Raw genomic sequence first — 13810 nt, 5'->3', positions numbered from 1 at the left:
TCCCTAGTAACAGAAACACGTAGATCAGGAATACAGGAGCAGCGAGAGGTGGCCTCGAACCATTCCTCATATCATCGATAAATTCGGGAACGGCACATAGTTTATTTTTAAATTAATAACTCTTAAAATCAATTAAAAAATGGAATACTACTTATTATTGCGCACTAAAATTAAATATCGATCATACATAACATGTTCGACATCGGATTGTAAATTATTAGCTATTAAAATCTAAGAAAACCTCTTCTGATAGATACAAAACAGGGCAATGAGTGTAGTCCTAAATAAAAATAGATTTACTAGTTGTAGAAGTATGATTGATAGATTGGAATAGTTAAATGTTCAAGAAATATTGAAGATGAGTTTTTTAGTATTTATTTATAAGTTAGCATAAAATATGTTAGCACAGTATTTAATGAGAAATAAAGATGTACATAAATTTTATACTAGAAATAGAGAAAAATAAAGATAGTTAGGTATAAGAAAACGAGTACGGCTAGGGAAATTATGTACCAAGGTGTTAATATATACATAATAATATACCTAGAACAATCCATAAAAATAAAACTATAAAGGGTTTCCTAAATGGAATAAAAAAAAACACATTCGTGCATTAAGAAATAAATTATAATATATTTTCTGTTTATGTTATATATTATATATATAATATATATGTTAAGCTAAGATTTGTTGATGAAAAAAATAGCTAAAAAGCTAAATAAAGTAATAAAATATGTGGTATGCTATCCAGGCGGCCCTCGACTTTCGCACAAAAATGAATCAAGGACTCATAAACTTCACACGATTCGAGACAAAGATGGAAATTATTAGACGTTTTGATAGCGGTGAATCTTTTGCTTCAATCGGATGTTCGTATGATACAAACAGGTCTACGATATGTTAAATTGTGCAAAATAAAATTAAGGAATACTTAAAAAATTGTGGAAATTAAAGATATATTTCCACAATCTTTAAAGATATGTTTCCAAAAAAACACGGGAAAAAAACCATGGATGAAATGGAAAAATCTTTGTCATCATAGATCGATGACCAACATCAAAAAGATGTCCCTCTGAGTATTTCAATTATTCAAGCAAAAGCTCTTAGTTTGCATAAAGATTGGAAGGATAGATTAAAAAAAAGATTTTAACACGATTTTTCAAGCAAGTAACGGTTGGTTTTACAATTTTAAAATAATGTATTATTTTCATAATATTAAATTTACTAGAGAATCGGCTGATGCAGATGAAGATGCTGCAAAATAATTTATTTCCTAATAATCCAAAATTATTGAAAATGGAGAATATTCCTCTAGCCAAATATTTAATGTAGATGAGACAGGTTTATTTTGGAAAACTCTTTAACAATGAAAAATATAAATGAAGCCTTCACGCATCTTGACAAATTTTTAAATATTATGGAAGACTGTGAACCCAATGGAGAACGCATATCTCAAGTGCGTAGGGCGATCAATAAAGATATAGCATGTTATAAAATACTATATGAAGAAAAGAAAAAGAATAGTGGAAAACAGTTAGCTCTTGATAACTTTTCAAAGGAAACACCCGCAAACCCCAATTAAACATGTCTCTTAAACGACTCTTTACCATCTTATGTTTACTTGATAAATAATTATTTTAAAATACACACAATTTCAAATTTTTACTTCCCTCTACTTTCGAACATTCAACATTCGCACACATTTTCAGGAACCAATTATGTGCGAAAGTCGAGAGCCGCCTTTATAGTAAAATATCAAATAAATATATTTAAGAAATATTTAATAAGCGATGAAAGTAATAAAATCAGGAGAATAACTTTTACGGACAATTTGTTTGTATTTTAGACTTGATCGAATGAAAATTTTAATACCGTAATTAGTTTTAGAACTTTCATTAGGTCAAGTTAAATTTGGTTAATTCGTGTAGATTAGGTTTAGGTTTAAAGTGCAAATGTACGTTTCGAAACTGTGAAATTGAGTTTCAAATACATTTAATTTCACTAGTGCCTTATAATTAAATATTTTCGCTATTGAAAATATATATATTCACTGGTGAAAATGTATTTGAACTTCACAAGTATATTTTTACTTCACCGAAAAATACACATTCACTGTAAAATTTATAAATCGCATGTAAATAAATAAATGAGAGAGTTGAAATCGTATAATTTTTCTAGCATATGCCAGAGAAATAATATTTTCACTGGTAAAAATATATATTTATCGGTGAAAGCGTATTTTGATATGATTTCACTGAAATGAGATATTTTAAAAAATAATTTCGGGAAAGATTAGAGACCGTTTTTATAGGTTTCTTAAGAGGGATGACCCGAGAATTTTTGGTTTCAAATCAGGGACGTCATTTTAGCCTTTTTTTAGGAGATGGGGGGGGGGGTAAAAACTGGCCAGTCAATGGTCGATTTTTTAATATTTATATTTTAATAAAATTCATAGTTTTTCATTAAATGCTATACATTTTTCTGGCTAAATTCAACCCACCTGCTAATTGATGTATTGCAAAAATCTAATAGATAAAACAATTTTTTATTTGATATACAAGTATTTGATATGAATAAATAATTTCATAATTGTAAGTATATTTAAATACAAAAAAGTACAAAACATTGGAACATTTTGCAATCCTTTGAATCGACATTCTCTCCAACGTTCAACGCTCATACGCTGATCGCTAGACACCCCCGCAAATAATCATAAATATTAGGAAAACAGAAGCAGACAGAGGTTTGCCTGGTTTCCAACAAACATGCATCCCTGCACACCTGTACACATCTATAGTACAACAAAATTGGAATGAGGGAGATTGATACGTACTAGGCGGTCGCCATGGCAACTGAAACGGCCGAAGAGGGATCGCAGATTCTGGTCAGAGGTAGATTTACGTAGAATAAATATATTAAACTCTTGGCTGTAATGCTTTAAAAGATTTTCGGTAAAACATTAAAATATATATTTATTAGATTTGCGTAAATTTAACGTCATAATTTTCGTCTAATTTTAGCATTTTTTTTTTTTACTTTTTAGTGTAAAAGTCTGACTTAAAGTTTAAAAATTAATTAAAATTAATATTAAAGAATTAACAATTTAAAAATCAGCTCAAGCTGACTTTGAGGAATAATGTCAATTAGAAAATGTCTGGCTGAATTTTGAGACAATGGATAAAAAAATAACCTTTGCTCGAAAAATAAATTTTAAAGAGTAACAAAGCAAGTAACGGTTGGTTTTACAATTTTAAAATAAGGTATTCTGTTCATAATATTAAATTTACTGGAGAATCGGCTGATGCGGATAAAGATGCTGTAAAAGAATTTATTTCCTAATTATTCAAAATTATTGAAGATGGAGGATATTCCTCTAGCCAAATATTTAATGTAGATGAGACAGGTTTATTTTGGAAGACTCTTTAACAATGAAATATATTAATGAAGCCTTCACGCATCTTGACAATTTTTAAATATTATGGAAGATTGTGATCCCAATGGAGAACGCATATCTCAAGTGCGTAGGGCGATCAATAAAGACATAGCATGTTATAAAATACTATATGAAGAAAAGAAAAAGAATAGTGGAAAACAGTTAACTCTTGATAACTTTTCAAAGGAAACACCCGAAAACATGACTTAAACATGTCTCTTAAACGCCTCTTAAACATCTTATATTTACTTGATAAATAATTATTTAAAAATACACACATTTTCAATTTTTTTTACTTCCCTCTACTTTCGAACATTCAACATTCGCACACATTTTCAGGAACCAATTATGTGCGAAAGTCAAGGGCCGCCTGTATAAGCAATATATTTTGGATTGCTTTTGATGGAAACTTACAACGTTGTGTAGTATTGCATTATTAGTTTAAAAGTATCGTATAATGATTTTGAGCCTCACGGGTTATAAAAAAAAGAGAGTTAAAAAGTAATTAAAATAATGAACCCTTTCTGCACTTACTTATTCAACCATGCTCCGCAGCAAAGAGATGGGGCAGCAGTACGCAAGCGCTGCTGGTACTTTTTAACGAAGCTTGTGTGGATTTGCTTCATATTTTATTTATATATATTAAATATTTTTTATTAAAATTTAAGGTGTCTAAACATAAACTTTCTTCACCGTGATCATAAAAAAATCGATGCAGCAAATGTAATGTGCTATTATTAGAAGGTAAAGCATTTTAAATGGGCACACATCGAATTCGATAGAAGCGAATGAGTTAAAAAAATGATGGTGCTTATAATTAAAATTGCTGTTCAATAGTGCAAAACTGAAAAGAATTAGTAAAAATATAGTTAGAAAAAAATTCGTGCGTATTACATTAGAATTTAACGCAACTTACTGAGCTAATTAATTATTACTAGCATAATAATTATTTATTTCAAAACACCAGATTAATTTAAAAAAATTAGAATATGAAAAAAAATTGTACCGCAATGGGTAAAAGTAAAGTATTGATTCACTGCACTTTCCGGTGTACAATGTTGAGCTTTCATGTCTATGTGTGTTGACAAGTTTTCTATGTGTGCGAAGTCTGGTGTATGTACCGTCTGATTCAAAACACCGAGCATTTCACCTGCTCTCCTAATCAAAACATCTATTTTGCTAGAAAATTTTAAAATAAAAATAGATTTTAAAATTCTTAGAGATTTTAAAAGTTCAAAAAAAAAGCAAAGCGATTTTCATTGTCTCTATTTAAAAAAAATGTAATGCGAATTACACTTCTACACAATTAATGGTAAAGTTATAACTGAACTATGAATAAGTGGCGGAGCATATATATTTTATATTATAAAATATTATAAAATATTAAGTAAGTAACTTGTATTTAAAATACATTTATTTATTATATTAATATTATAATTAATATGCACTAATCTTAAATATGCGTATACCTAATACTGAAAATTTACATTTTATTTTCTAGATTTCAGAATATTGCAAATGAAGCTCTCTAGCTTTTCTGCGATCCTAATATTAAATAATATTTCACGACCGTATCAAGGATGACATATTTTAATAATATATTAAAAATAATTTAAAAAATATCGGAGCATTTGTAGTTGAAAATAAAATTATAGTATTTTGTGACCTTTAACCTTTGATATATTGATTAGCGGATATTTGATCTTATGAGTATTTTCAGCCCATCTTTAAAGCGTCAAAACAAAGGTTTTTGCAAAATTTCAGCTTTCGCCTTATTTAACTGGACTAAAATTTATCTGACTTTTGAATTTGGGGAAAAAATAATAATCCCCATCGATTCGCAACGACATCACGCATGGCTTCGTGGTTTCTTAAAGAAGAATAAAAATATTTCTTTGCGACAACCAACTGCCACTACTCTTCAAACACTATTGGCGTTGTCGAATTCTTTAGACAAAATAATATCATAGCACTGACGCTTCCACCTCACATCAGTTAAGGTTGTATTCTTAGCATATAATTTAACAATTATAATTATAAACTAAAAAAAATGTAATTTATATAATAATTTCATGTCGCAAGTGAATTATACATAATATAAAAATGACCTGAGGATGCTTTCGGAGTTCCATCGTCAGCCCTGAACCAACCCTGATAGTGGAAATTGTATCGAGGAAGCATACTGAGAGAGAAGGTTGCCAGATTTCAGCGATCAATGCATCACAGCTATGAAATGTGTGTATATTAGTATATAGAAAGCTACAGGTTGTATGACTGAAATGGCACGCCGCTGTCCTGGGCACGAAACAGGCAAAGCATGATATTGCATACCTGCATAAGTGTACATTCACGTTCAAAAGTAGTATGAGAAACGAGCTCTGGATTGTCCCGGGCAACTCAAACGGGTGTATTAGGGTAACATATCGAGCTTGGGGTAGATGACCCAGTTGCATCTTTGCACCGTAATATGTATTAGTGTACACAGGGTGAGGTGCAATGCATACACATGCAATCGACGTAAGGTATGCTCAAAAAGTTTTAAAACTTTTATGCTTCACAAAACTTGTAAAGCATAAAATTTTCTACAAATTTGGTTATAATATTTGTTTTGTATCCTTTACCGTTTTTGAGATATAGCGCGAAGAGTGGGAGGCGTACATCCGTTTATAGAATCCAGCGAGTATTTCTACCTGCTTATCTTGGTATAAGCTTTGAAAAAGTAAGCAATCGTGAAAAAAGTGGTCTCGGCAAGTCGTTTGAACCATAATTTTATTACTTTTTTTATTGTATTATTAGGAATTATGAATGAAATATTGCTCGACTAGAAATTTGTGCGAAAAAATTGAAAGAGTTGAGAGATGTCCTTACGGTGTATGTAACAGATGATAAGAAGATCATTTTCAAATTAAGAGAAAAATATTTAACTGACATTATAATTACAACGAAGATTGGATCATTCCCTATTTTTTCTTTTCGCGATGCTCAAGCTTAAATTTTATCCATAGCTTGGTATGAAAATAAAAAAGGCACTTCGGAAGAAGAACACTTGCGCGTAGTGGAAGCTGCTGCGTCGATTATTAGAGAAGATATTCGATCTTCTGTTGTTGAGACCAAGTCCTATCCGCCCCCGAGTAAAATATTAATGAAGAAATTCCGAAAACTTTATTACATTTTCTGCAAGAAGTTATTATAAAGAACAGAAATGGAAAGACGGGGCATTTTAAAACGAAATACACAGCTATAAGTCATGCTATAATGACTTCCATACGAAAACGGTCCTTTTCTTCGCAGTTATTAATAGGCCTATCTGTATTTCTTCTATGAAGAAATACAGATAGGTATGCAGCGGATAATGCAGAAAAATATTTATACTCTTGATGGCTATAATACTGTTCATATAATGGGAATGATAAAAATAATAACTTCAAAATCTGAAGTTATATCCGATGACCGCATAAAGAAATTTACAACAAAACCAAGTGCAAAGGAGTTAGCAGCACTATCACATATACCCCTTCTAGTGTATGAAAATCATGTCGTACCCGGATTGAGCAAGAGATTCAAGTTCGAAATTTTAATGATGTAGGAGAACTAACCGAACAAATATTTAATGTAGTTGATTTGTTGTGGATGTACGGAAAGTGGAAACATATCTCACCGTTGCCAGGGTGGAATGGATTTATTGAACAACTTACAAAAACAATGAGAACTTTGTAACTTCTCGGATTCTGTTTCTTACTTTTATTCATCATCCTGCGAGTAATATGGACACAATTTACAACACATTACTACAGTGTACTACAAACACTGCCAAGAAACATGAACAAAGAACATGCTTAATAACTTTTGATCAGCCGTTGTACATAAAAGCACGTGAAATCGTAGCAGCTTCAGATGCTAACTCAGACTTGTCCAGAGTAGTTGTGAAACTAGGAAGCTTTCATATGCTTATGTCTTTTATTGGATGCATAGGGTATATAATGAATGGAAGCTGAATCATGGAAGCTCTCAGTACAATTTATGCTTCGAATTCTGTCGACAAAATGTTGGATGGTCACGCTTTTGCAAGAAGTATCAGAGGCCATACGCTATTAATTTTTGCATTATCGATGATGATTTTTGAAGATATGGAGATTGAAAGTTATAATGCTTTAGATGGGTTCATTCAGCAGATAACAATTTGCGATGTTTCCTATGAAACTGTGGAGAAATGTGCAGGTAGCTCTGGCTCCGTAGTTCACATAGCGTTATCCTATAAACGGATGCGCGCTTCCCACTCCCCGCGCTATATCTCGAAAATCATTAACCATACGAAGAAATAATTTATAACAAACTTGTAGAAAATTTTATTTTCTATAAGTTTTGTAAAACATCTAATGACATGCAACGCAAAGGAAGCGAGATATTTGCAAAAAACGATTTTTATGACCTTTGACCTTTAATATCTTGATTAGCAGACACGATATATTATGAAACTTTTCACCCTATCTTTAGAACGCCAAAACAAAGGTCTGTGCAAAATTTCAGCTTGTTATCTTTCATTCCGAGGTTAAACCCTTATTTGACTGGACTATTAGTCTTTTATGCTAGCAACATGTTTGTCTTTTCCTCGCAATTCCAAGAATTCAATTTTCCCAATTTTTCAATTCAGAAAACCTATATGCACCGGTCAGCAAGAGTTAGTTTACCAAAATTTTCATTTTTGGCTTCAAGATATATTTTTATTCTTTCAAATCAAAGAAATAGAGCATATATATTGTTATATTCGAATTCCCATTAATCGATGCACTCCAATAAAGTGTCATCAGAAGTCAGTGCCATGTTGTGACTAATGCAATTCATAATATCTACTTCATTTTCAGTCTTATTCTCTTTCATTTCTGGTTGAATGAGATTGGAAACATTATCTGTGTCACTTATTATTTAAAAACCTGGATCACATAAATCATATTCCAGTCACTTATCAAATTTGTTTTATCAATATTAGCTCACATAGTTTACTTGTTTCAGGTTCCATAGAATCCAAAAAATCACTTTCTACATTTGGTAGAATTTTCCTCTACGATCAAAAACAATACAGACGAAAACGTAATAAGACAAGACAAAGCAAAGCAGGCAATCGATAAGGATTGCAAACATACAAACAAATTTTTAAGACTTTCCTAATTAAATGATTAAATAATGTTGGCGGGCTCATAGAAATCAGTCTGCGGGCGCCATGACACCCGCTGGCACATGGTTGGTAACCCCTGGTTCCTGGTGTAGACAGATAAAAACAGAGGGATGAGGTGCAATGCATATACATTCAATCATACGGCATGCTCAAAAAGTTTTTAAAATAAAAATTATTTTCTCTTGCTCTATTAGTATTTATATTTGTATTTTAAACTTACATTTTATTTTAGAATAAAATATAGCGATACAACGTAAGACATAAAGACAGTGCTTTTAAAAAATGGAATTGTAGCGATGATGCACATCTAGAAATACAGGATGGTTATTTAACAAGAAGCAGATAAATCAATATAAATGTCCAATTTTAATATTTGTTTTAATAATAAAGGTGAAGTTTTATGGATAAAAGTAAAACATAAATATAAAAAATGACCACAGAGCCTGTTTACCTATTCGGTCTGAAATGTCAAGTGAAAGGAGTAATGTATATATATATATATATATTAAAAAATTGCTGACTATATTATAAATAAAATTATTTTTTGTACCAACCAATCTACAATAAATTAGTAATTCAAAACAAATTTGTTATTTTGTCATTCTACACTAAGCTGAAATTTTACACGCTAACCAGCTAAACTTACTAAAAAATGTAGTAGTTTTTCAAACACCATATTTAGCTAAAATATGAATTTGACAGCGCGACTCCTCTCAGCTGTTCGGCAGAACATTCACCTCATTTTTAACAAAATCAATACAACTTATATTGACACGTATATATAAATAAACAACTGTCCAATAAAAGATGACAAGAATGAAAAAAATAAGAATTGTATTTAAAAACGTTTTTCAGAATTAATAAATAAATTAATTGTCAATTTCACGGACTGATTAATGCGACCTGCCTTCTAGTATGCGCTCCTGCTGCCGCGCGATGAAAAATGCGTGCTTAACCGATTCATATTAATAAATTTGTACACTAAATGATGGTTTAAAGTAGAGCTTTTGTAGTACACTTTTAAGATTTTTGTAACAAAACATTATTTTCAGGAATTTAAAAATAAAAATCTAACATTAAAAATATTACCGGAAAATATAAAATTTTCCGACAGTCGAAAGATGCATTTGTTGTGAAAACCGATTGAACCTCTGCTAACTTCTGTTTTTCTGATTCTCACGTTACGTTGCACTGATGCATTTATAGTGGAACTTGGTTATTTATCCCAAACTTGATCTGTTCTCTTAATACAACCGTTTCAGTTGCCCGTGATAAATTTGAGCTCGCTTCTCATACCACTCGTGTGATGTATTGACTGCCCATGAAAATGCATGCTACTTGTGTAGTGGTGCATTTATAAGGAAACTGGGCACGATACCAAGCTCGACCTGTTCCCTTAATACTTCGATTCAACTGCCCGGGATAAATCAGAGCTCACTCTTCATACCACTCGCCTAATGTATTGATTGACCATGACAAATGTATATTAAAATATACTTGATAAAATATATTGAACATACACAATCATATAACATGATCTAACTACAGACAGGGCCGTCGAGAGCGAGCCCGGGCCCTGAGAAAAACAATGATTCCGGGCCTCATGAAAAAAATATATCTTCTAACATCTTAATACAATTTATCAAATAAACGGTTAACCCTTTCTATGCCAAATAAAAATATAAATTAGACATATTTTCTGAAGTCATATTTCATGCAAAATATTTTAATTATGCATTAAAAATTATTAAAAAAATGTACTCATACTATTTATTTGATAATTAGTCGCGTTTTCTTTTCTGCTCAGTGTTGCCATATAGTGAATTTCCAGTCCAAATCAAAAGCAATAAAATCGTGCCATCGCCATGAAAACGCTCGAGTGAGAACCGAATAAAGCATATCTAAACCGAGTTTTGACCAATAGGAGAGCGCAAAAAACAATTATCCCTTCTCAGAAGTCATTAGTTTATTGTAAAATAATTGAAAAAAATAGTATCGCAAAATCTCTGAAGAATAAAATCATAAACGAATAAATATGTATTTTTCATTCTTAATATTTTGTGTAAATTGTAAATAGTTGCAATGGTTACGAACCAGATATTTATAATTTAATAATATGTATATTTAAATGCTTCTATAAATTTGTATAATAACAATTTATAAAAAATATCAGTTTATAATGATATAATTTAATTTGCACTCACCAAATTTTTCGGCGTCCTTTTTCTGCTTACCACTGTCACAGACACATTTATTTTTATCATTACACTTATAAACTACACTACATCGCAATTTATATTTATTTAAATTATTTACACTTTTTAACTATTGCAATATTTTTTGATACGTATAAAAACATTCGTCAATATGAAGAGGAATTTCACAACTTCTGCACATGTATGCTGTATCTTTCCTTATTCCACGTGCAGAACAAGCACGACATTTTCTTCACACATATTTCTTCCCACTTTTACTTTTATTGACAAATGATTTTTAAGGTTATCCGAAAGCCTTGCTGGTGGATCGATAACACAAGTATGGCAAGATGTGGTAATAGCCGGTGAAATGTCTTCAGAATCGATAGATTCCACTGAATTTTGCATAGCCTTACTCAAAAGAAAATTTAATTTTGCCGTTACGATTCAAATATTGATAAACACTGAACAAAGAAAACAATGCGCATTGAAATAAATAATAAGCAATTTTGTTCATTCCATTGTTTTTCGAAATATCGGCGTCTCGATTATGAGGTTTGTTTAACTTATGAACTATACCCAGTAAAGTAAATACCCCACTGTTTCACTTCACTTACTGTCACATCGTTCCATTTTGCGTTTATTTTGCAACTCCGCAGGGCAATGGGATCTGAAAAATGTGACAACGCAGAATTTGCCAAGCATCTATCGCAAACTTTATATGATGTCAAAGCTTAAAATTTCAGTTCAGTTGTAAATAAGAACCTCAGGCTTGTCCCGGGCAATTTAACATTTGTATTAGGGGAATAGTCTGAGGTTTGGGTAAATAACCTATTTAAAACACGACTGCATCCCTGCACCGTAAGATGTATTAGTATACACGGATAGCGGCAGTGGGAATGAGGTATGACACTACTACATATAACGGTGCAGTGTTGCATTTATAGAGAAACTGGGGCATATACCAAGCTCGATCTGTTCCCTTAATACTTCATTTCAATTGCCCGGGATAAATCCGAGCTCGCTCCTCATACCACTCGTGTGATGTATTGATTGCCCATGAAAATGCATACCATATACAGATGCACATAAACTAACGCATCTGATACTACTACACATGTAGTGGCGCATCTATGAGAAAACTGGGCACGCTACCAAGTTCGATCTGTTCCCTTAATACTTCATTTTAAATGCCCGGGATAAATCTGAGCTCGCTCCTCATACCACTTGTCTAATGTATTGATTGACCATGAAAAATGCATACAATGTACATACATACACGAATGCATCTGCTGTTACCTGTGTATACTACATATACCTATGCAGGTAACTGGGAACGATACCAAGCTCGATCTGTTCCCTTAATACTTTGAATCAGTTGCCCGGGACAAACCAGACCTTGTTCCTCATACCGCTTGATCATTGGCGTTTGATACGTTAATTGGCATGAACAGTGTTTACCATGTTATATACTCTTTAACTTTAAAGAGCTGTCCTAATTGTCGATTTTTCTCAAATTAGAGGGAATTTAAAATTCATACAAAGCAATACATATGTAATGATCAGGACAAAAATAAATATATAATTGTAAATAGATTGCTGAAAATTTCAGAATAAATTAAGCAAATATTTTTATTTAAATATTAAAAAATATTAAAATAAAAATACTTTTACCTGCACTAAAAAAATATATATTTATAACTGTGGGAGATCCGCACAGCTGCGCATTTAGCGCTAAGTTTATTCAAACGACAATTCAAACTTATAAAAAGGAAGTAGTAACACGTTTTGACAAAAGGCTACAAAACAATAAGATAATACTCAATACCGCAATTGCATAATTGAACAGACACCCTACTAGCAGGCCCGCTAACACCTTCGCTGCCACCACATATAAGTAAAACTTAACAAAACTACCATGGCGATTTTTTATAGGAACCATAATTTTCTTAACAATTTTTAAATATTAATTCAAAAAAATGTAACGGGTTGCATGGCGTCGGTAAGGACAGAAGCAATTGTTGTTCTTTTCAAAAAATATAGTCTTCATACTACTGTCATCAGTAGACCAATCTTCATTTACATTCTGAATTTCAGAACCTGTCAAATCATGATAATTAGATTTATAATTAAAATAAAATAAAAATAAATAAATTACAAAATTATCCTAGAGTATCGTAGTGCCTTTTTTTAGGAGCGTTGGGGTACGATTCACTGAAATCTCGCAGAAAGTTGCATGCCATTGCTTTTTTCCTTGAACTACTGAAGGGTTCTATTTTTTAAGAATTCCAGTTGTTGTTATAACTAACATATATGTAATATGCGTTAATATGTATTAGATTATTCAGTAGTTAATTTGCACAAGCGCCATTTACTTTTACGGCAGTACATGGGTTAAAGCATCGAACCAATGAACAACATGTATACGCGAAACACTTGATGGTATTGTGCCGGGTTTGTTTGTGTTCATTTCAGTGCATGCTCTAGTTGCGAGACCCTCTACCGGTTTCTGTGCTCCTAATCGAGCGTTTCAGTTTCCAGGGTCTAGTTCAAGCACAATCTTGAGTTGATTTTTTTATATTGCTAAAAAGGAAAAATTTATCAAAACAGCACGTTTCTTTGAATAAAGTACGAATCTTATGATGCACGGTGAGACTAAATTTTTTTTATTAAGGTGCAAATAATTATGATAAATAAAACTAAATAATAGTAGCAGTAAAGAATCAATAGAAACATACGAAGTTTCTAATGATAGTCACGTGACAGTTTCTTGCGTTGTTCATTAAAACATGTTAACCCTGTCTTTCATTAAAACTACTAGTATAATCATAACACAAGTAACGTATTGTTAGAAATCGATTTTGCCTTTGGCAAGCGTATATTCTGTTACATAGCATATATATTGTATATAAAATTAATCGTCATATATATTTTTGCTATTTTCAGTCACTTAGCAATAAATCGGTTTTAAACTTTTATTCAGACTTTTACAGTAAAAAGTAAAAAAAA

This window comes from Plectrocnemia conspersa, unplaced genomic scaffold (assembly GCF_051122295.1).
Source record: "Plectrocnemia conspersa isolate PC_06_02 unplaced genomic scaffold, ASM5112229v1 ptg000006l, whole genome shotgun sequence".
Lineage (NCBI taxonomy): Eukaryota > Metazoa > Arthropoda > Insecta > Trichoptera > Polycentropodidae > Plectrocnemia > Plectrocnemia conspersa.
This window is presented reverse-complemented; position numbering follows the sequence as displayed.